This window comes from Xenopus laevis, chromosome 8L (assembly GCF_017654675.1).
Source record: "Xenopus laevis strain J_2021 chromosome 8L, Xenopus_laevis_v10.1, whole genome shotgun sequence".
Lineage (NCBI taxonomy): Eukaryota > Metazoa > Chordata > Amphibia > Anura > Pipidae > Xenopus > Xenopus laevis.
Window position 1 is genome coordinate 16228163 of NC_054385.1, and position 25302 is coordinate 16253464.

The 25302-nt window shown below is 41.1% G+C and overlaps 1 protein-coding gene across 9 annotated transcripts in view; it reads right to left on the bottom strand.

Annotated features, from left to right (window-relative positions):
• The window catches only part of strbp.L (spermatid perinuclear RNA binding protein L homeolog), a 121786-nt gene extending 105346 nt beyond the window's left edge, over nt 1-16440 (bottom strand). For 3 of the 9 annotated variants that reach the window (XM_041572058.1, XM_041572059.1, XM_041572055.1), the window contains exon 1: nt 16260-16440. The gene's annotated coding sequence lies outside the window, so the exon portion shown is untranslated. 9 annotated transcript variants of the gene reach the window in all.
• Nucleotides 16441-25302: the final 8862 nt, after the last annotated feature.

Here is a 25302-nt window from a genome sequence, read left to right on the forward strand (position 1 = left end):
TTTGTGCGTGTACAGAAAGAATTCTGTTGTCATTACTTTCCTTGATGGAAAAGACGTGTCAGTATCACGGAAATGCATAAGGAAACCCTAAGCAAGATAATTGCCCATGTGTTAGGAACTATTTTAAATAACCCATATGCATTTACCAAGAATTTCAAAACACTCCATTGTTCCAGAATACTGCGGCAGGTACACATTTCACCAAGCATTGGCTAACGTCATATTCACAAAGTGAAGAGCTCCCGGAGCATGCGCACATTGGCTGTCTAAAAACCTGCTCTTTCTCGAAAATATACCAGCGTTCCTGAATCCACTGCTCACACCAATACTGTTGAAATTAAACTTGTCAGTGGCCATGCTGTCTTTTCTGCGAAGTGGAAGTAAAATAGAAGAGTGTATGCATTGCTCAATCGACACTTAGGTGTCATGTATACTAATTTCTGATTAGCGCCCACTTCAGAAAGCAAAAAAATTATATTGCCAAGGAGGTTAATTTGAGGGATTATAATGGAATCCATAAATGTACTGGGGTGCCTTTAATGAGGGGTGTAACTACAGAAGAAGCAGACCCTGTGGCTGCAGGGGGGCCCAGAAAGTACAGGGGGCCCCCATGAGCCCCTAATTAATGAGCCATCTCAACGTATATTGGTAAACAGGTCAACCTCTGGATATGATGGGGGCCATAAAATTAACTTGCTGTGGGTCCCAGTATCCTCTAGTTCCACCACTGTCTTTAATGCTACAAAACTAAAACGATGGTCAGAGATGTATAATTGGATAATTGGTGGAAAAACCGGTTTTCATCGATGCAAGAAATGCCACATAAATCAGCATATACTGTATGTGGTAAACCGAATATCTTAGCTGAAACACTATGGGGCAAATTTACTAAAGGGCGAAGTGACTAACGCTGGCGAAAATTCGCCAGCGTGACGTCATTTCGGCACTTCGCTGATTTACTAACGGTAGCTGGCGTAATTTCGCCAAGGCGCAACTTCGCACTCTAACGCCAGGCGAATTTTCGGTCTGGCGAAAGAGCGTTACTACGCAAATTCACTAAGATTTTGATTTTACTGACCGTTACCTCCATCATGAATTAGCGTTGTCCAGGTGAATTTACGCCTGGCGAAGTGTTGTGATGTGTGCGAAGCCATCGCTGGCGAATTTTCACCGGTTAGTGAATTTGCCCCTATGCTGTTACTAGAGTAACGTCTTCTGATTTCACTCTCGTTCATCATGTTCCTTAATGCAATATGTTTTTATCAATTGGTTCCGAGGATCGAAGCAGTTCCTCAAGAACAGGGAAGGTCAAAGATTCAAATTCAAATTTTTTAAATTAATTAACCACCATTCCAGTAACCTACAAATAATTCATATGTCAAAGTCCCTCTTACACTGCTCTCAAACTATTAAGAATGAATTCTGCAGACTGATTAATCAGATTAATCATTTTCACCAAATTGTGTTGCCCATACTTGCTCTTATTAGAGGTACAATATTCAATTGCCCACTATGTGAGAATGGCAAGCCGGTCTAGTGCGAACACTGAAGGGTTTTATCAGCCAGGCTGCTTTCCAGTTTGGTGAGATTGTTCACAATCTCGTCACAAGTTGTGGAAAATTCTTTAGTCCAAATTGCGCCAAATTTCAAGACCAATAAACTGCAAATGCAATGAAATGCTACTCTGAACGCTCACGAGTAAAAGCAGCCAGAATATAATGGAATCAATTAGCTGATGCATTTAGGTGTGCTCAAACTTGAATCTCAAACGTGCATCAATCATATTAAAAAACAAAAACAAAATATGCCTGTGTTAAAACCCTAAGAGACCAAACTAAACAGTCTGATTACAGCAATAAGAAACAGCCAACAGTAATAACACAAGAAAGGTCTTTGTGGGCAATATAAAAGCAACAAATAGAAAGGATTAAGGCGTTAAACTGCTGTCAAGGTATTTTTGCAAGTGAACTATGCTATATATAAATGCAAATAATTATTTATTTTTTTGTTATCATACCTTTATTGAATAACAAGAAAAATTCTATGGGCTTTCAAGCGCTATCTCCCACCATACAATACATTTTAAGGTGGCCATAGACATTACAATTACGATCTTTCCAAGAAAGATTGTTCTTTTCAACACACATGAGTAGAGCTCAATCGTCAGATATACAGGTAGAAACAATAAAATTCTACCTGTATCTGACGATTCAGCACTAACAATGGCCGCGGTGCCTTCAAGACGCCCGTCCAAAATTTTCCAGCCAGCCCAATCAATGAGCTAACTGATATCCAAGTCTTCTGCAGATATCAGTCGGCTCGTCTCCCACCATACACACCGTGAATATTGCATAAAAATTTATTTCATACAAGATTACCGGTGCGTCTACAGGCCCGGATTTGTGGAAAGGCCACCTAGGCCCGGGCTTAGGGCGGCAGGATTTTAGGGGGGCTGCATGCTGCCCAATCACACCCAAATTGGTTCAAAAACAATGGGGATGCGCTGGAGATACAATCATTTTTTAAATTTCCCCATTGATGAAAATTTGCACGAATAAAGGGGAGGTGACGAACAGCAGTGGGCCTAGGGGCGCCCTCTATGTAAATCCGGACCTGTGCGTCTATGGCCACCAGTCAAGGAAGAAGGAAAATTTCCCCCACTTTGTAGAAAAATGGAACTGCCTTTAAATTGCAGGGTTTTTTTCCCACTCTTCTAGATCATTGGGAGATTAGCCATCCGAGTAATGCAGTACTCTACATTTTAGTGCATATTTAATCATAGACATGTCACGTCTAAAACATAGCTTATGATGAAACTTTCAATTCAAGGGCATGACAAGACTTTAAACTCTTCTCCACACCAGTTGGGTTGTCCTTCTAAAGCCGAATAATGCGGCGTAATGTGAATTGCAGATACTTATCTAAGCTTTCCTGTATAATTGGTGTGATCCCAGTCACCGGAGTTTCTAGGCCACTAGTATCTACCCAGCTTGGCAGAGAGGTGCCACTGAGCAGCATCCACTGGTCTGGGAACCTTAGAGAGTGTGGGGGAGTTGTGCTTTAAAAACGCGACCTGGCATTTTTATTTCTGGGAACATTTATATGAGCAGATTGTAATCTGAAAAGATTTGGCACATTGCTGAGCAAGACGACATTACTGAGGGACTGGGAACTGGGTACCAATGACAAAAAATATAGGAACAGTGAATTCCTAAAGACTTTTCTTAGACAACTCTGCATAAGCTGAAGGCAAAACAAAATTGGCCAGAGAAGGACCTGGATGTAGTAGGGTAAAGGTGGTGGATGGGATAAAAATACATCAGGAAAGGAACAAATGTCATTAGTAAAGGATGTTCAAATTGGTACCAGTATTATCCCTTTATTTTCCATAAAAGCACATAACAATGGACAAGCAACTCTATGCGTTTAGAGCTGAACCCACATTCTATTCATTCCAATGGGATTTTTAGAGCCGTATTTATCAAATGGCGGGATCTAACTTTCACCCATTGATAAATATAATTCTAAAAATCTAATAGGAAAGAACAGAACATGGGCGGGTTCTAATTTATTATGCTTTTAACGCACGTTTTGATTAATCTTCCCCTTAGTGTACCTAGGAAACATTTGACTTTCCACAATAACCTAAATCGGTCTTATTTCCTAATACAACTTCTGTTTCTGAGAAACATATCAAACAATTTCTATAAGCACAAAAAAAAAAAAATGATTTGGAGAATTCCACATCCCAAAATATATATAGTTTTTGAATATTCCTTAGTTGTAAAGATAAAAAAAAAAACACAGCAGTACAATATAGGTTTTTATTGAGAGGCACACCATAAATAAACAATTTTAAGACTAAATGTTAAAATTGCCGAAAGAGTAAGCAGACCCCAGAACAAATATTTATGGCAATCACAAATTCTTAAATATTCTATTTTAAGGGCTAAGACACACAGTGCTACTTGTAGCCAGCTACTCGTCGTGGCTACAAAACATATACTTCTACAGACAATACGGAGAATTGTCTCAGCTAAAACACAAGTAGTGTCTTAGTATCTTATCAGTATTGTCTATTTTGTAGCTACGACAAGTAGCTGCCTACAAGTAGCTCTGTGTTTCAATTGTTTGAATTAGCTAAATGAGTTTTGGTGAAGGAGGTTCTATCAAGAAATCTGTCTGAAGGTGTTTGGACCCATCCCTAGAGCTAAACAAGGTAGATGCAACACTGCTATTTTTTACCTAAGGCTGCATAACATTCAACCACTGGGTTCTTCAGCTTGTCAATATAGTATAACGATCATATTTTAACATGACATTAGAATGATAACCTTTGAACTGTTGATAGCTTTTAGGGGGTTTTACCAAGGTTATGTGTATATGGCTCATCTATGGACAGAAGATTTATTAACACTGCAAAAACAAAAGATTATAGATTTCAAAAAGAACCCATGTCAATATGAACTTTTCCAATTTGAAGATGAAAAACCGAGCAGCTAAACACCATTAAACTCTTACAATACTAAGGTCATAACCTAAAAAGCTCCATTTCCTTAGAAGTCTAAACCATTGTGGAGTCAATAAGGGAGGACCTTTTCAATTGGCCTTCTTTTTACTTGTTTTAAGCTAAAGGTTGTCTTTCTGGTTGCCATGGCATTGGTTAGAAGCATGTGGAGTTCTGTAGTGTCAGGTTTCTTTTGTATAAGGTTGCCCTGAAGTTTCTTCTAAGCATTTCCTTAGAAGTCTAAAAACTCAAAAACTTTGTGGAGTCAATAGGTGAGCACCAAAACCTTTTATAGAGCAATGACTGAAAAGCACTCTAACCAGCAGCATATTGGTGTGGCATGGCAGCAGCTAGGGTTGCCATCTGGCTGGTATTTTACCGGCCTGACCGGTAAAAATGATGGTTGATTATTATTAGGGAAAAAAGATAAATATATTGGAAGGCCGATATTTTTTTCGAGAAAATAAAGGTGGTTCACATTTAAGTTAACTTTTACTATGTTATAGAATGGCTACTTCTAAGCAACTTTTTAATTGGACTTCATTTTTAAAAATAGTTTTGGATTTTTAGAGACGTTGCAGATAATCTCAGGCGTCTTGTACTGAAGGTTGTCTTTTTGGTTGCCATGGTTAGAAGTGTGGCAGAGTACTCTCTTGGTGTCAAGTTTCTTTTGGATAAGGTTGCGCTGAAGATCTTCTGTCTTTTCACCCTACGGTGGTGTTGGATTCTTATGTTGAACAGCTGCCCGTTTCTTTTTTTCTACCCTAACTTTTTTTTTCTTGAAGTGGCAAATGGTGTTATCCATTTATTTAGATAGGTTAAAGTTTTTCTACTGTCTAAATGCTTTCACAGTGATTCCATTCCAAGAACCGGGGTCGTCGAAGTGCACCTATTCCATTGCTAGGACAAGTCAAATAACTTTCACAGGACTCTATGCAGTGAAGTGTAGCCAGGATTTTTTAAAGGGGTTGTTCACCTTCCAACACTTTTTCAGTTCAGTTGGTTTCAGATAGTTCACCAGAAATAAAGACTTTTTCCAATGACTTTCTATTTTCTATGTGTGACTGTTTTTCTAATATTGTGTAACATGTAATTTTGCCCCCCACCCCAGTTTAGTTGATACATTTCTTATCTTTGTCCCTGCTATCCCTGGGTTTCATTAAATGCATCTGTTAGAATTGAAACAATAGTTGCCAATACTCTAAAAATACATCCGAAAAATGTATCAACTAAATGTTGCAAAATTGTAACAGTTCAGAATTACTGAGCTGCCAGATTGAAACACCAGAGACAGGGACATTAAAGGGATACTGTCATGGGAAAACATGTTTTTTTCCAAAACGCATCAATTAATAGTGCTGCTCCAGCAGAATTCTGCACTGGAGTCCATTTTTCAAACGAGCAAACAGATTTTTTTTATATTCAATATTGAAATCTACAATGGGGCTAGACATATTGCCAGTTTCTCAGCTGCCCCCAGTCATGTGACTTGTGCTCTGATCAACCTCAATCACTCTTTACTGCAAGTTGGAGTTATATCACCCCTCCCCCCCAGCAGCCTAAGAACAGAACAATGGGAATGTAACCAGATAGCAGCTCCCAAACACAAGATAACAGAACCCCTGGTAGATCTAAAAACAACACTCAATAGTGAAAGCTAGTCCCACTGAGACTGATTCAGTCATATTAAGTAGGAGAAATAACAGCCTGCCAGAAAGTAGTTCCATCCTAAAGTGCAGGCACAAGTCACATGACTGGGGCAGCTGGAAAAACTGACAATATGTCTAGCCCCATGTCAGATTTCAAAATTGAATATAAAAAAATCTTTGCTTTTTTTGAGAAATGGATTACAGTGCAGAATTCTGCTGGAGCAGCAATATTAACTGATGTGTTTTGAAAAAAAATAAAAAAAAAAACATGTTTTCCCATGACAGTATCCCTTTAAAATTAGATTTTGGAAAAACCGTAAAAACAATTGAAAAGTATTTGGAAAAGGGGTTTACTCTAAAACCAACTAAACTGAAAAAAGTGTTGTTAAGTGAACAACCCTTTTAAGTTTAGAGCTTTCGAGCAGAGTTACTTTGTGTACATTTAAAATTCTGTTGAAGCAGCTACTTGTACCTATATACATGAAAACTGAGCAGGATGCAGCATCTTGGGCTAAGGCTACTTTGGGAGGAATGTTTTACAGTTGTTCGTTTCATACCAAAAGGGCACTGCTTTAAGGAAATGGAAAATGTCACCTACCATTAATTAGTAATTTTTCAATGGTATGCAGCCTATGCCTTTTTTTCTGTGGCTGATGACCAAACATTAAATGGGTCGTTCACCTTTAAATTAACTTTTAGTATGATGTAGAGTGTGATATTCAATTTTAAATTGGTTATTTTTTTTTTTATTAGTTGTGGTTTTTGAGTTATTTAGCTTTTTATTCAGCAGCTCTTCAGTTTGCAATGTCAGCAATCTGGTTGCTAGGGTCCAAATTACCCTAGCAATCATGCATTGATTTGAATGAGAGACTGGAATATGAATAGGAGAGGGCTCGAATAGAAAGAGGAGTAATAAAAAGTAGCAATAATAATATATTTGTAGCATTAAAGAGCATTCATTTTTAGATGGGGGTCAGTGACCACAATTTGAAAGTCAGCAAATAATGCAAAAAATATAAAGATAAAAAAAATGCAGACCAGTTGAAATGTTGCTTAGAATTATGCATTCTATAACCTACTAAAAGTTAACTTAAGGGTCAGGCCACACAGGGCGTTTTGGGGAGACTAATCGCCTCGTTTTTGCGGCAACCAATCTCCCCAAACGCCTTCCATGAATCTTTGCCACCTAAAACGAAAAACGGCTGGCGCTAATCACACATGCCGATTCGTTTTCCGAAGTCGCCCGAAGTTTCTTCGTGAGGCAACTTTTGGCGACTTGGGAAAACGAACCGCCGCATGTGATTAGCGCCGGTGTTTTTTTTTTTCATTTTAGCCGGCGCAGATTCACGGAAGGCGTTTGGGCAGATTGGTCGCTGCAAAAACTAGGCGATTAGTCACCAGGCGACCAAATCTCCCCAAAACGCCCTTGGTGGACTTACCCTAAAGATGAACCAGCCCTTTACCAGAGTTTTACATGGCTAATATACTCTGGGGAGATGAGGAAATACATGTCCTGCCTCCACACTGAGAATGACAGTTGTCCACATTGTCAAGATATATTGTGGAAAAAGAATTAACAATGGGAATATCAGCATATAAGCAACCACAAATGTTTTTGTAATTAACGTTCACACTGGATCCTAATCCAAAGATTTGAATCTCCCCTAGGGGGTTGATGGCACAGTTGGGAGACCAAAGCCTTAAGGGTTATACTAAAGAGGCTGCTCATCTGCCATCTTGAATCTTAAAAGGAAAAAAAAAAACATTATTGTTCCTTCTGGGACAAACTCTAGGTGGTACAGCAGCTAAGTGGTTTGCACAGCTGTTGCAGCACTGCAGTTGTATGTCCAGCCAAGGCACTTGATAGGAGTGTAGGTTTCCTCCAAATTTTACCAGCCTCCAAAAATATTACCTCCTGATGAACGGAATCTAGTATGTTGTATGAATGTTACTAATCTTAGATTGTATACCTCACTTGGGCAGAGACTAATCTCTGTAACGCCCAGCGTAAAGCCGGCCATAGACGCAAAGATCCGATTGTGCGAATCCTCGATTCGGACGATGTTCGGACCGTGTGGGGCGTGTCCAGTCATTTTCGTCCCATGGAGATCGGTCGTTCGGTCGGACAGGTTAAAAGATTTGTCGGCTGCCGATAATATCTCTGCATGTATTGCCGATCGGACGATTTTCAGTGGGAGACTGTCACCAGCTTTGTCGGACATAAACTTTCGTACGATTGCAGAACATCGGCTGATCTGTTCTTTAACTACTTTATTTAAACTGAAGGTTAGTGGCAAGTCGGGAGATGGGGGCGTCCGTTCGTTCGTCCGATATTGCAGGTAAATCTGCAATATTGCCCAGCAATATTTTCGATGACAATAGCTTGTCACTAGGGAAATCAACCAATGCCCAGTTTTCACCAAAACATAAAAAGCGAGGCTTGCAAATACACATTGTATCAAGTTAAATCTATTTTTATGTTGACACTTGTCGGAGAAGAGAACTTCTTCTACCACCAAGCAAATAAAGATAGTAACAAAGAGTACACGATACTAAATTACATTTCATCAAATGACTGGTCAACATTTTCACACTTTCGTTCCTCTGTATAGCCCACACTCACACGCCAGTCAACGATGGTGAGCAGATCAATTTACAAAACACAAGGAATTATGTGGCAGCAGATGAACTGACCAAGTTGGAATGCAACAGACACACAGAGCAAAAACATGGGGACTAAAAAATAGCTTCTAATAAAGTGCTTTTAATAAAGGTGAACTGTCTTAAGTCTCCAAGGGCAAGTAATACATACAACATAATCAAGATGTCACCGTAAAGTTTGATTAAAAGCAATTATATTTCATTCATTTAGAACACAAAAGGAAATAATTAAATGAAACTTGTTTTGAGGTTTTTGTTTGATTACACATTCAGTAGCATACGTTTACCCTTCCATCAACTAATTCTCCCTAGCAACTATCCTTACTTACACAAACCTTTGTTGTATGGGGAGACAATTGCTTAACAAGCCACACATCTACGGGTCAGGCCACACTGGGCGTTTTGGGGAGATTTGGTCGTTTTGGGGAGATTTATGGCTACCAATCTCCCCAAACGCCTTCCCTCGCTCTGCGCCGGCTAAAATGAAAAAAAACGCCACCGCTAAATCACATGCGGCAATTCGTTTTCCGAAGTTTCCTCATGAGGCAACTTTGGGCGACTTCGGAAAACGACCGCCGAGTGTGATTATCGCCGCCGTTTTTTTCATTTTAGCCAGCGCAGAGTCAGGGAAGGCGTTTGGGGAGAAATGTCAAGTGCAGCTCATCATTTGCAGCAGGTTTGCTTTGGACACACACAAGTTCAACTTTAATTGTATTATAATAAATAGCTCAAATTTTTAAAGCTCCTAAAAGGTACAATTCAGTTATACTCCATTCTGTCTGTAGTCTTGGTCTTAGGCTTACCATGTAATTACAGATTTCCTGGGCTTCATGAACACAGCGCCCTTGCAACATTAGCCAAAAACAAGCAGCTGAACTGAAGATATTTTTTTTTTTTCAAATTGTGATAGCTATTTTGATCCAACAGTGTGTCCTTGCAATGGCTTAAACCAAGCTTTGCTAAAAAGAGCCAAAGAGTCTGCAAAGCTCCCTAACAATTATGCAAAACTTGCCTTTGTAAATGCTTAATTGGATAAATAAATCCCCTTCCCCCCACAATAATGGTCTGAGCTGGTACATCATTACAGACAGAAAAAGAACACACAGAAATGGACAATGCAGATAATTTTGGGACCATTTTTCCTGAAGCCGTATTTCAATACAGCCAATAAGTCCTATGATGCACCAAGTTCCATCACATAACTAATACAATGTATACAAGGCTATACCAGTAATAAAATGTGTCAGCGTCATGAGATCTAAATTATGGAAAGATCTATTACCCGGAAAACCCCAGGTCCCGAGCAATCTGGAAAACAGGTCCCATACCTATACTGTCTAGATTTGGACAGATACTGAAACCTCTGCAAAATATATGGAGGACAACCAAACCAAGTCAGATCCCTAATTCCATAAATTCCAAAATCACAAATGTGCATAATGTAAATGAAAACGTGCAGCATTCCAAGCCAAACTTTTAGAGTCACATAATATTAAGGATTTGATTGAATACTTAGCAAGTAGTTAACAGTTAGAAAACAAAATGTTTTTAAGCACCAACAAATTAAAAAAAAAAAAAAAAAAAAGTTAAGATGACAAAAGTCATAAGTGAATTAAGCAAAACAATCTACAAATTAATCCGGAGAAAGACAAGCAAATGCGCCATTAGGACAGCAGCAAATTCAGCCTCACAGGGGGGAGGAAAAAAAATAGCCTTTCGAACCACCATACAGCAAATGGACTAATCCCCGGACCAATCACTACTGATGGTGCAACAATTCTAAATTGTATTCAGACCTTTTCAGAACGATTTCTGAAAGTTACCCTCTCTATATCGGGACACCATTTTACACGGGGACCATCAAGGCATTACTGCAAGGTACTTAACTACCTTACAAACTACTTTATGGTCATAGACAAGGTGTATTACACAAGCATTGCAATAGATATTAACTGATTAAAGGCAACGTTACCTACAGTAAACCCACAGAGTAAACATGGCAAGATCACAGACAACCCATCAGCTTTAGGATCTCTTTCACTGTAGCAATATCAAAAGCACAGTCATCTATACAATTTATTTCCTATATGAACACCAAAACTAGCTCAGGATTCACTGAACAAAACAACACTATTTTCTCCTTGCCATAACAACCAAAACATAATTATATATTAAAAAAAATAAAATTAAAAAATGTGTATATATATATATATATATATATATATATATATATATATATATATATATATATATATATATATATATATATATATATATATTTTTTTTTTTATGCATGCAAAATCAATAATGAGATACCTGGGTAGCTTCATTCATTCTATATGATCATTGTAGCACAGGCTGTTGCCTGCAGCAACGTGAGAAGCCGACTGGAGTCTGAGGGACACCATCTGGCAGACCTGCTTGGAGGAGAGGGGGGTGTATTGGAGGAGCTGCAATCGCGCATGTGCATGCAGTACAGATCCCTATTCATGGGGAGGTGATCCAAAGAAGGCACAAGGGCACAGAGTCTAAACAATCTCAGTCTGGACTGAGATAGGACCAGGGCTGCCATCTGAAATCACGCCAAACAAGACACAAGCGTTAAAACATTAAGTGCCCCCTTACAAGTTAAAAAAAAATAACTTTGGTGCCCAGGGCCCCCCAAGTTTTGATGGTCAGGGCCTCCTACAAACAAAAACAAAAAATTGGTGGCCAAGGACCGACTACAAGTTTAAGAAAAACCATTGGTGGCCAGGGCCCCTACAAGTTATTAAAAAAAAAAAAACACATTTGTCCAGGGCCCCTACAAGTTATTAAAAACTGCATTAGTGGCCAGGGCCCCTACAAGTTATTAAAAAAAGCATTAGTGGCCAGGGCCCCTTCAAGTTATTAAAAAAAAAAAAGCATTAGTGGCCAGGGCCCCTACAAGTTATTAAAAAAAGCATTAGTGGCCAGGGCCCCTACAAGTTATTAAAAAAAGCATTAGTGGCCAGGGCCCCTTCAAGTTATTAAAAAAAAAAAGCATTAGTGGCCAGGGCCTCTACAAGTTATTAAAGCATTAGTGGCCAGGGCCCCTACAAGTTATTAAAAAAAGCATTAGTGGCCAGGGCCCCTACAAGTTATTAAAAAAAAGCATTGGTGGTCAGGGCCCCTACAAGTTATTAAAAAAAGCATTAGTGGCCAGGGCCCCTTCAAGTTATTAGAAAAAAAGCATTAGTGGCCAGGGCCTCTACAAGTTATTAAAGCATTAGGGCCAGGGCCCCTACAAGTTATTAAAAAAAAGCATTAGTGGTCAGGGCCCATACAAGTTATTAAAAAAAGCATTAGTGGCCAGGGCCCCTTCAAGTTATTAAAAAAATACATTTGTCCAGGGCCCCTTCACGTTAAAAAAAAAAGCATTAGTGGCCAGGGCCCCTACAAGTTATTAAAAAAAACACATTTGTCCAGGGCCCCTTCAAGTTATTAGAAAAAGCATTAGTGCAGGGCCCCTACAAGTTATTAAAAAAATATTTGGGCAGGGCCCCTACAAGTTATAAAAAAAATATTTGGGCAGGGCCCCTACAAGTTATTAAAAAAAAAGCATTAGTGGTCAGGGCTTCTACAAGTTACCAAGAAAAAAATATTTGGTGAGGGCCCCTACAAGTTAAAAAAAAAAAAGGGAGCCAGGGAGCTCAGGTGCAGGTATCTTCAGTTTCTTGTGCTCTGATTCGCCAGTGAAATGTACGTCCCAGTAAAGCTGGATAAAGTAGAGGGGAGTTTCAAACCTCACCCATCCAATCCCCATGCGGCTTTTAACTGGACTTACACTTCATGGCGAATCAGAGTGCACAAAGCAAGAAGCAGCCATTGAAACTCCACCCAGCCCTACATTCCGAAGTCTGCAGTTCACTGATGGCAGGGGCCCGGCTATGCAAGTAAGGCCCCCCTTAACTCCCCAAATCATTCGGGCATGGGACAGTAGTTCCCCACCCCCCAATGGCGGCCCTGGATAGGACTACAATTTGGAAGGCGCACTCCCATAATTAGTACTGAGGTGCCAATCCCTTGGAGACAGCCCAAATGAAGCCTTCTTCTATAAATAACAAAACTCAAAACATAAGGATTGCACACATTTATATATAAAAAGTCAACATTTTTATTTTATCAAAAACACTTACATATTGGCAATGGGCCCAGTGATTGGCCCTACGCGTTTCGACCACAAAACCTGGTCTTCATCAGGGGCAAAATCCATATGATACATAGTATAGATATTTATGAGAAACTATGCACCCACTACTGTTACAATCACTGCGTGTGTTTCTATATGTGTCCAACATCCACAATATTTAATGTTTTCATATACATGAATTCCAACTTGATTTTAAATGAAATTTTATTAATCCTTAAAGGACCAGTAACATCAAAAAATAAAAGTGTGTTAAAGTAATAAAAATATAATGCAGTGTTGCCTTGCATTGGTAAAACTGGTATGTTTGCTTTATATTGTATATATAAAAAAACTGCTGTGTAGCAATGGGGGCAGCCATTCAAAGGAGAAAAGGCTCAGGTTACACAGCAGATTATCTCGGTAGAACATAATGTTATCTGTTATCCACTATTTAACCTGTGCCATATAGCTTTTTTTCTGTTTCCTCCATTGCTACACAGCAGCTTGTTTATATGAACTATGCTAGTGTTTCTGAAACAAACACAGCAGTTTTACCAGTACATGATATTTTCATTTCTTTAAAACGCTTTCATTTTTGGTGTCCCTGTATATAGAAAGTTTTCGACTGCACACAATGATTTTTCTGCCCAATTTCTACAAACACTTGTCCTATTAGAAAATCATCACAATTATTTAAACTTGATATTGATGCAAGACCTGTATTCTCAGGGCAAGGTCACGCATTACATTTTTAAAAACGAGTGACCGAGTGTAAATGCGTAAATCATTTTGCAAGACTTTGGCCACCATGTTAAAAATATGCAGTGTATTTCAGCAAAGTGCATTTCCAAACGTGCAGATCACCAGTGCCAAAAAAATACATCAATTCTCTAGACCAGGGATCCCTAACCAGTAGCTCATGCAACATGTTGCTCCCCAACGCCTTGGATGTTGCTCCCAGTGGCCACAAAGCAGGTGATTATTTTTTAATTCCAGGCAAGTTTTAATTGCATAAAAACTAAGTTTAATGCCAAGTAGAGCCTCTTGTAGACTAACAATCAGAGTCGGCTTGGGGGGCTCAGGGCCCACCGGGGCTTCTGCCTCAGGGCCCCCCTCCAGACTCTGAGGGCTGCTGCCCTGCAACCTTCCCTCCCCGCTGTGTGTGCACTCGCGTATGCGTGTCAGTGGCCGCGGCAAAAAGCTGTGCTGACACGCATGTGCGAGTGCGCACTTGACCGGCAGCGTGGTTGCCGGACGAGAGGCCCTAAGGCAGTAGCCCTCAGGGTCTGGAGGGGGCCCTGAGGCAGAAGCCCAAGGAAGAAATCCAGGTGGCGGATCTGGGCAATCTGATCCTGCTAACAATCCACATAGGGGCTACCAAATTGCCAATCACAGGCCTTTTTTGGCACATCCATGGACTTTTTCATGCTCCCTGACTCTTTATACTAGGGATGCACCGAATCCAATATTCGGTTTGGGATTCGGCCGAACCCTCTAATCCTTAACGAAAGATTCGGCTGAACCGAATCCTAATTTGCATATGCAAATCAGGGACAGGGAGGGAAATCGCGTGACTTTTTGTCACAAAACAAGGAAGTAAAAAAGGTTTTCCCCTTCCCAACCCTAATTTGCAGATGCAAATTTGGATTCAGTATTTGGCCGAATCTTTCGTTAATGATTAGAGGGTTCGGCCGAATCCAAAATAGTGGATTCGGTGCATCCCTACTTTTTACATTTCAATGTGGCTTTATAGTTAAAAAAAAATGTTGGGGACTCCTGCTCTAGATGGACCAGCACACAGGAGGCCTCAGAAGATCCCAAGCTAGAGTCCTGCCCGGGTCCATTTTTTTGAACCCGTACCCGCAACCTGCCATCCGCCACCAAGACCCGCATTCTTACCCGCAAGTACCTTATCCAAAACCGATGACCATCAAGAATAAGCAAGTGCTGTCACTGTAAACCGTACGCAAGTAGGCGTGATCAGAAAAAAGTAGTAACAATCGCTATTGAGAAGACCAGCGGCCCGACACGCAGAACTGCCGACCGGCGTCTATACCCGCACCTGGAACTTCTACCGGCAACCCGCAGGGTACCACAGGTTTTTGCCGGTAACCGACCCGCTGCAGGACTCTATCCCAAGCTATCCCATTTAAAGGGATACTGTCATGGGAAAAAATGAATCAGTTAATAGTGCTGCTCCAGCAGAATTCTGCACTGAAATACGTTTCTCAAAAGAGCAAACAGATTTTTTTATATTCAATTTTGAAATCTGACATGGGGCTAGACATATCAATTTCCCAGCTGCCCCCAGTCATGTGACTTGTGCTCTGATAAACTTCAATCACTCTTTACTGCTGTAATGCAAGTTGGAGTGATAGCACCCCCTCCCTTTTCCCCCCCAGCAGCCAAACAAAATAACAATGGGAAGGTAACCAGATAGCAGCTCCCTAACACAAGATAACAGCTGCCTGGTAGATCTAAGAACAACACTCAATAGTAAAAACCCAGGTCCCACTGAGACACATTCAGTTACATTGAGAAGGAAAAACAGCAGCCTGCCAGAAAGCATTTCTCTCCTAAAGTGCAGGCACAAGCCACATGACCACGGGCAGCTGGGAAATTGACAAAATGTCTAGCCCCATGTCAGATTTCAAAATTGAATATAAAAAAATCTGTTTGCTCTTTTGAGAAATGGATTTCAGTTTTACGATGACAGGATCCCTTTAACATGGAGAAGAGCGCCTATAGAGTTCTTATGTGAGTCATACACAGGACAACCAGTGTCCAATAGAGTTGTACTTTATAATAAGACAGTTGCAAACAAACCCGTGTGTGAGTGTAGAAGCCTCCTAGAAAGACACCGCAGTGCACGTTCACCTTGCGGAAAGCAGAGGAGCCGCCGGCCACTAGTAGTAACAGCAGCACCAGCAGTAGCAGCACATGTTCATTGAGTACAAGGCAATAAAGACGCATCTAAAGTGAACAGAACGGCCGGGACACAAGAGCAGCGCAAGCTGCAGGCGGTATTGCTACACATTCACATGTATTTAGCGGACATAAAGTCTACCTGCCGGGAACACCGACCTTCTCTCCCCTCGTCCCGCAATAAAGCCGCTGTTAAACCACAAGCAGAATTGTAAATGACATACAGAAACGATGCCCTTATTACGCGCAGCTGGGACTCTTATCCTGACCCCTATATGTTCCCGTAGTTACTAGTGATGCCTCTCCCCCTCTCCTCAAATATATCATTGTCTCCCCCGTCCCAATACACCACCATCCCGGTAGTTACCGGTGTTCCGGAGATGCTTCTCACCGCCGCCTCCTCCTTTATCCTCTCACACACCGATCTCGGGGCGCGATCCCAGTACCAAACTCACGTGACCGCCTACCTCCTAGCTGATTGGCCCGCACGTGTACAGTCTCCCCGCCTTAGCTCGTCCCCTCGCACCTGAAGGGAACGCGCGCGGTAGTCGCGTGCACGTAGCTGCACCTTGAGCGGGTGCGTTAGTACAGGCTGCACCTGAGTGGGAGGAGGGTTGATCCTTAGTGGTTGTCTCTTTAGTGGCAGAGCTTAGCTAACATCTGTATATAAGAGCAATGTATTGTTTATTTATACTTCTCTCATGTCTTCTTAAACTTTTATACACCTTTATAAAGGTGACCTCCACAAACACATAACTTAAAGGGCTTGTTCACCTTCCAAACAGCATTTTTCAGGTTGTTCTCGTGAAATAAAGACTTTTTTTCAATTACTTTCCATCATTTTTTTTTTTTTTTTACTGTTTTTCCATCTAAGATTAAAGTTTCAGGTGCAGACTCTAGACTCTTACAATTTTTTAACATTTAAGGGAAGATTTATCAAAGGTGGAGGTAAATTTTCAATTATCTTGTGTACCAAATTCGATTCGAATTTGAAGAAAATTTGAATATCGAAATCTAGCATGTACTGTCTCTTTAAAAATTCGACTTTCGACCATTTGCCATCTAAAACCTGCCGAATCAATGTTTTAGCCTATGGGGGACCTCCTAGAACCTATTTGGAGTCAATTGGTGGACTTGAAAAATCAAAGATTTTTTTTGGAAAAACTTCCAATCAAATTCGATCAAATCCGCTATTCATTCGCTTCAAATTAAGCCGAAAATAGACCTATTCGACAGAAACTTCGACTTCATTTCGGTTGGTCTTTTTGAATTTGAATTTCGAAGTTTTTTCAATTTGAAATTCGACCCTTGATAAATATGCCCTTAAGGGTCTGGCCACACGAGCAGATTCGAGGAGATTAGTCACCCCAGCGACAAATCTCTTCTTCAGGACCACAATCTCCCCGAACTGCCTTCCCCCTGCTGGCTAAAAATCGCACACGCGGCGATTGTTTTCCGAAGTCGACCAAAGTTTCCTCGTGAGGCAGTTCGGGGACATTGTCGCCCAGAAGAAGAAGAGGAGATTTGTCGCTGGGGCAACTAATCTCCCCGAATCTGCCCGTGTGGCCTGACCCTTAGTTGATACATTTCTCAAAAGCATCTCTGGAATATTAGCAACTATTCAAGTATCAATTCTAAACAGCTGCCTGTAATAAAACCCAGAGATTCTGCTCAGCAGGTACAAAGATAAGAAATGTATTAACTAAATGTATCAATTTAGGGGTTTACAGGATCGGCGACCCCCCCCCCTTCACAGTGCTGCTTTAGAAGTTGAATAATTAAATTTTTTGGGAGGAAAATTTGAATCAAATTAGATTAAATGCGCTATTAATTCAATTCGAATACAGACCTATTCGATCAAAAACGGATCTATTTGGGAAAAAAAAACTTCGACTCAATTTCAGTTGGTCTTTTTAAATTCGAATTTTGAAGTTTTTCAAATTCAACCCTTGATAAATATGCCCCGTAGGGTCTGGCCACACGAGCAGATTCGAGATTAGTCACCCCAAAGACAAATCTCCTCTTCTTTGGAGCGACAATCTCCCCGAACTGCCTTCCCCCTGCCTACTGCTGGCTAAAATGAAATTAGCCTGGGGGAAGGTACACGCGGCGCTTCATTTTCCGAAGTCTCCAGAAGTTTCCTCATGAGGCGACTTCGGAAAACGAAGCACCGCGTGTGCCTTCCCCCAGGCGATTTTCATTTTCAAGCAACTTTGCAATATACATCAGTTAAAAAATATGCTGACTTTTCATGATTTTTTTAACGGTTTGGAACAGTTCCCTAAGCTTAGGCCCCTGCTCACCTGCTGACTACTTTGCTGAGCTGGCTGACTACTGTTAAAATGGCCATACACAAGCAGATTAAAACTGCAGATATCTGTCCTTTAGACCAATTCCTGCAAGCCGTGTATGGGGGCTTCCGACGGATCTTCCCGATCGAAGGTTTAATTTTTAAGGTGATCGACCCGTCAGAGCCCATTGCTCCTCATTGTAATCCAATTACAACAAGGCCGAATGTCCTGATAAACCCAATACAGAAAAGAGTGACATCTTATAACAGCCCCTCTAGCATTTGCCAGAATGTGCATCATGCCAGCCCAGGCCGGAGTAGTTGCCTCATAGATCAAAGTCCATGAAGGAATGAGATTGCTGCTTACAATCAGACAAACATTAGAAACCAAAGGTCATTTACGACCCAGTTACAAGACTGTCCCAACATGGAGTATATACTGTATTGTCATATTAAAGGAGACCTATAAAATAAATAAAAACAGAAATTTGAAGGCAACGATGAATAATATATAGGGTTGTTTTCATTCTGGGCAAGGAGGTAATGTTATCTTTAAAAATGGCGCCTTTATTGGCGCTCCCCATAGATGTTCACTGGTCCCTGTCCGTGTTGAAGGGGTCCCTGCCAGAAGTAAAGTAGGAGGGGGATAGCCAATCACAGCCCTGCAGTCATACAAGTATACAGGGTTCAGTTCCCTATCAGGCCAGCCTAGCTGTGCAGTGTGCTTAGTGCTGCTGGCTCCCCTGCAAAGCCAGATGATTCAACAAAAAGTGGACAGGGGTGACAAATGGCAGTGGGCCTAGGGGCGCCCGCTATGTAAATCCGGCCCTGCTTTGAAGGAGTTGTTCACCTTCCAACACGTTCGTTTCAGAGATTTTACCAGAAATAAAGATTTTTTTCCAGTTTTTTCAAAATCAAGGTTTAATATTTCAGTCTGGCAGGTGCAGACTGTAAACTGTAAACGGTTACAATTTTGTAACATTTAGTTGATACATTTCTCAGCAGTATCTATGGAATATTAGCAACTCTTGTATCAATGCTAACAGCGGCCTTTTAGGGTAAGGGCACGCCTGGAGATTCGGGGAGATTTAGTCGCCCGGCGACTAATCACCTCTTCTTTGGGGCGACTAATCTCCCCGAACTGCTTCCCCGTGTCTTCCTTAATGAAAATACGCCTGCACCAATGCACTCGCGGTGCTTCGATTTCCGAAGTCGCCCGAAGTTTACTGGTGAGGAAACTTCGAGCAACTTCAGAAATCAAAGCACGCGAGTGCATTGGCGCAGGTGTTGTTTCATTGAAGCAGACAGAAGACACAGAGATGTGCACCTAAACATACAATTTTACTTTGCCTTCACTATTTTTATATTAATTTTTTTTAAAAAAATGGACGTTGGTCCATTCTCTTAAAAGCCGCAAGCTAGTGGCAGGGGAGGATCTAGCCCTCAAACTGAAACCAAGGTTCAGCAGACATTTACTTCAATTTAGGGACCACCACGTGGGGTGCAAAACGTATCTATTTGGCAGAGTTCCAAGACCTACCTGATAACTGCATTGTTGTCAGTGGCTGACACAGGATATGGAACATTACTCAAAACGAATGTGAACAAGGCACCAGGGCTAGATGGAATACACCTTCAGGTACTGAAGTTTTAAACTTGCCTCCATTTCTGACATTTTCAGACTCTGTTTCATCTGGTATGGTACCAATGGATTGGAGGAAAGCCGATCTAATTCCAATATTTAAAAAGGCATTACAATCTCAATAACCAATGCGGCTTTATGGAGGATAAGGGATGTTTTATGATGAGGTTAAGAAGCTGGACAGTGGCGGTGCAGTAGATTTGATCCATTTGGATTTTGCCAAAGCATTTGATACAGTGTCCCACAAATAAAGCTCCCCATAGACGCGACGATTCTAGGGAAGTCCGACCAATCCTTTGAAATTATCGTGCGGTTAGTGGGATTCGAACGATCGTACATCTTACGATTTTTCGGCCGACATCTGTCAGGAAATTGATCGCCAGGTCAAAAAAATCTTTGTCGGTCCAAGTGCAATCTATCTATGTTTGCAGGGCCAAGCAGGCAGCTCCCCTTTGTTTTCCTGGCAAATTGGTCTTTTTAGTTGATGGTAAATTCGCACGATCATACAGTGTCGGACTGGGACACCAGGGGCCCACCCAAAAACCTTAGACCAGAGGCCCACTCTCAATTCTATTATTATTCTTCTCCTCACTCAACCTTTATTCTCCTAGTCTCTATTCTTTACATACTATAATCTATTATTTAATCTATTTAGCCTCTTTGGCCACGAAATAAGACAAAAGTTTAGCAGCACAAGGGCCCCCTGACACCTGGGCCCACCGGGAGTTTTCCTGGTATCCCAGTGGGCCAGTCCGACACTGCGATCATACGATCGTTCCGAGAAAATCGTGGTCTCACAATGAGGATCTGATCTTTTAAAAATCTCAACATCTATGGCCATCTTAACTGTTGGTCTTAATTAAGTAATTTGCACATGAATAGGAAACTGGCTACAGGGTTGGGTACAGAGCATTGTTGTTAATGGTACATTCTCTACTTGGAGTAAGGTTCTTAGTGGGGTCCCTCAGGGCTCTCTAATGAACTTGCTCATTAACGACTTAGGGGAAGGTATTGTAAGTAATGTATCAGTGTATGCAGAAGACATAAAACTATGCAGCCCAATTAATTCCATCCAGGATGAGGCATCCTTGCAACAGGATCTTGACAAGCTGGCAATCAGGGCAGCTAAGTGGCAGACGAGATTAAATATCGATAAATGTAAGGTCATGTACCTGGGATGTAAAAATATACAAGCCAATTATTCCCTTAATGGGACTGCAGTAAGTAAATCTATAATGGAAAAAACCTTGGAGTCTTTGTAGAGTTGGATGTAGCAAGCAATGGCAGTTAGCTGCAAGGGCAAACAAGTCTTGAGCTGTATTAAAAGGGGCATAGATTCGCAGAATCCACTGTACAGAATGCTGGTAACGCCCCATATAGAATACGCAGTATCATTTTGGTCTCCAGTGCTCAAACAGGATATTATTGAATTAGATAGAGTCCAGATAAGGGCAACTAAAATGGTAAAAGTTATGTAAAGTCACAGCTATGAAGAATGACTGTGCTTTGTGTTTGTCTTGTTGATCCTGGAGAAGGCGTAACATGATAACTATGTTTAAATATATAAAGGGATCGTATTATTATATCTCTAATGCTTTATTTACCATTACGTCCTTCCAGCTGAGGGCACCCATTCTGATAAGGCGAAAGGAGCGTCTGTCTAAATATTCTAAAGATTATTTTTACAGTAAAGCTCCCCATAGACGCGACAATTCTTCTTGCCGAATGACCGATTTTAGCGAAGTCCGACCAATCCTTCGAAATTATCGTGCGGTTAGTGGGATTCGAACGATCGACCATCTTACGATTTTTTGGCGGACATCTGTCAGGAAATTGATCGGCTAGGTTAAAAAATCTTTGTCGGTCCCAGTGCAATCTATGTATGTTTGCAGGGCCAAGCAGGCTGCTCCCCTTTGTTTTCCTGGCAAATTGGTCTTTTTAGTTGATGGTCAATTCGTACGATCGTTCTGAGACAATCGTGGTCTCACGATGAGGATCGGATCTTTTAAAAATCTCAACATCTATGGCCAGCTTAAGAGCTGTGAAGATAGCTCATAGTACAAGTTAATCCACAGACTGGTCTAATTGCCATCTTGGAGTCAGGAAGGAATATTTTCTCCCTCTGAGGCAAATTGGAGAAGCTTCAGATGTGTTTTTTTGCCTTCCTCTGGATCGTGGGGCAAGTGGAAAGGTGCATTCTGTCATTAACAAACTATTATATGTTTGCCTGCAAGCAAGGCCACCATCAGAAATCATAGGGCCCCACAGGCCACCCCACAGGTCCACCCCCCACCACACACTAAAAAAAATAAATTGGTGGCTATGGTTCCCACATGTTAATAAGAAAATATTGATCGTCAGGGCCCTCCCATAAAAAAACATTTGTGGCCAGGGCCCCCCCATAAAAAATATTGGTGCTAGGACCCCCACATGAGAAAAAAAAATCGGTGGCCAAAATTGGTGGCCAGCCCCCCCCCACATTGTAAGAAAATTGGTGGCCAGGGCCCCTTAAACGTCCATGCCTTCCCCAAGTCATCAGCTCTCAGAAAGATGGGGGGGCCGGCTAATCAAGTAAGTGTGGCGTGGCCGGGGCCCCCCTTACCCTTGGGGCCCCCTACAACTCTCCCCCTTGTCCCCCCCTGATGGCTGCCCTGCCTGCCATGTTACACTTAATTCATTAGTGTGGTCCACCTGCTGTCAGTGAGCTGCCAACTACAGAAAAGAGGAGGGGAGCACAGATGGCTGCATCTTCTTTCAGTGACAGCATTTTCTTCCCTTATTGGTCACAGAATTTCAAGTCCTGGTAAAGCTGCATGGTGATTGGATGAGCTGGAGGAGAAGTTCAAACCTCAGCTATCCAATCCCTGAGCAGCTCAACCGGGACTTAAACTCAGTGAACAATAAGGGGAAGTAATGGACAGAAGATACCTCCCCCTGTGCTCCCGCCCTGCCTTCCCGAAGTCAGCAGCTCTCAGAAAGCAGGGGGGCCCGGCTAATCAAGAAAGTGCGGCGTGGCCGTCGCCCCCTACAACTGTCCCCCCTGACAGCTGCCCTGGTAAAGGTATACTTGACCATATGGGCATGCATGCCAGGGTAATTTTGACAGATCATTATTTGTTCCTGTTGATTCGCAGACGCAGATTATCAGATATGTTTAAAAATTGCAACTGCTGATGCACAAGGTAAGGAAGTGAAGAGCACCCGTGTGTATAGCCACTGTAATACAAACTGGGCTACTTTTTGAATCCATTGACCTAGTTGCAAGCAACTGCTGAACAGATTCCCAAAGGAGTAAACCTTTTCCCAATACTTTTTCAGAATGCGGTTATTAGGTTACGGAAAAATGTGATTAAATTAGACTGTTAAAAAAATATATTATATACCGTATATATTTGTATATATTATTATATTTAAATGAATACTACCCATTACTCAAGTAATTTGTTTTAAATACAAATAATGAGTAGCTTCCAGAAATGTGTGATATAATGGAGCCATTTGTGGTTGTGGAGCTGTTTGAGAGTGTTCTGCTAATCTGATCAATAAGTCACCACTTCAAGTTCAAGCTATCACAGTAATATATTTGGTTTTAATTGGTGCACCTTGAAATTTCCATTACCTCTTCATTATGCAGTGTGTAAATTTAACACATCCCATCTTCGTCATAATTATCATCTATATAAAACCAGCAATATATGCTGTGCTTTTTATTAACAAGAGACATTAGGTAAACAAGCAAGAGTTGCTGAATAAAACAGTAATGTTAAAGGACCATCATTCCAAACCATTCTTTGTAATACTCTAGTGACAGTCGAATAAATCAAAGTAAACTATAGAAACTTAGAGCAGAGCACAACAGAGTGCACCCTGCGTCTCTCCAACTCTTTTTGATGAACTACAGTACATTACTCAGGCTCAGACTGAGTGTTGAGCCCTACCAACTTTCACTCTAATTTTATTTTTTTTGGTTGTTTGAGCAAAAAGTACTAAATTATATATTTTAAGTGCACATCTCAATTTGTAGTATGGACCAGCTTCACAGCTTGTGTGTGCTAGTAGAAGCACATACGTAGAAAAAGGGCTTCCAGCCTTTTCAAAATATCCTGGGGCCTCAACCTCTCTAACTTTGACCATATAGCTGTCAGTTATGGTTTTTTACAAGAATAAAATAATAAATACATATACAAATAAAACTTGAAAACCAATAAAGCAGTAATTCACTTTATTTTAACCCTAACCTTAAGTATGAGAAAGACAATTTAGTAATATTTTTAAGTGGCTTTTGGGTTTCTGTTCTCCAGCCTGATTTCTTCAGCAAACAGAAAACAGATCAGCCCTGATCTAGGTCCCATCTGCCATTCAAACTACTAGTTGGTTGTCTAATTAAGCCTTACACTACCAGATAACAGTTTTCAGACTATGGTATAGTCCCCCTTTGCACATTTGATGGATCTCCCTTTTTCTTGGTAACAATGTTCCATATACATGAAACATTTTTGTTTGGCCACCCCTCAGTTTTTGAACTCATAAGATAACTGGAGAGCCACAGAACAAAAGATTAAGTAACTGAAAGTCACAAATGAGTAAATATAAAGGTTAAAGTCTTAGAATTCCACAGTGAGCACCATACTATAGCTAATTCCAAGATGAAGTGACTAACTTTTTTATTCTGAGGACAGGAATTGATCAGATATTTCATTCTGTGGACAGAAATTAATCAGATGTTTATTTATTTATGTTAACATGCATACACACACACACTTCATGCTGTAGAGGGAAGGAGGTCATAATTTTGCAATTACTGTGATGAATGTGGCACTCATCTAACTAACTGCCTTGCTAAGTACTATTTTTACATCAAACAGTCTATTTAACATGTACTGCCATCAGTGGCGGAACTACCGGGGGAGCAGGGGGTGCAAGCGGGCCAGGGCCCGCACCCCCTCAGGGCCCCCCGGCAGCCGGCACGCCACTTAAATGCAGTCGGAAAATTGCGTACGGAGGGGGGCCCGGCTGCGCGTCACGCCCCCCTCTAGTTACGTTACTGACTGCCATGGATTGTCCAAATCACTACTTCTGCAGATATGGTTCATTTAGCTTTATTTGCTAAACTGGTTATTAGTAAAGCCTAGAGGCCTATATTTTGTAAGTGTATTTGAACTGTTAAAAAGCATTTAGGTCTACAGCAAATTAGGTCTGGGGCATTCAGAATATGTTAAGACCATTAAGCTAAACCTTTTCAAAAACTTCCTACAGGTTTATCCAGAGGATATCATAGATCTTCAGGAGGCCGCAGCAGCCAATTCACACCTACAAAGGGGATTGTTGAAGAACTCCAAGACTAACTACATGTTCCGTGGCCTTATGTTTTATTAGTAATTCATCCTTTACAAGTGCATATATTTAAGTAGGGGCTGTAGTATCACATTTATCATCACAAAGTCTCTAAACCAATAAAGGTAAACAGGTCCAGGCCAA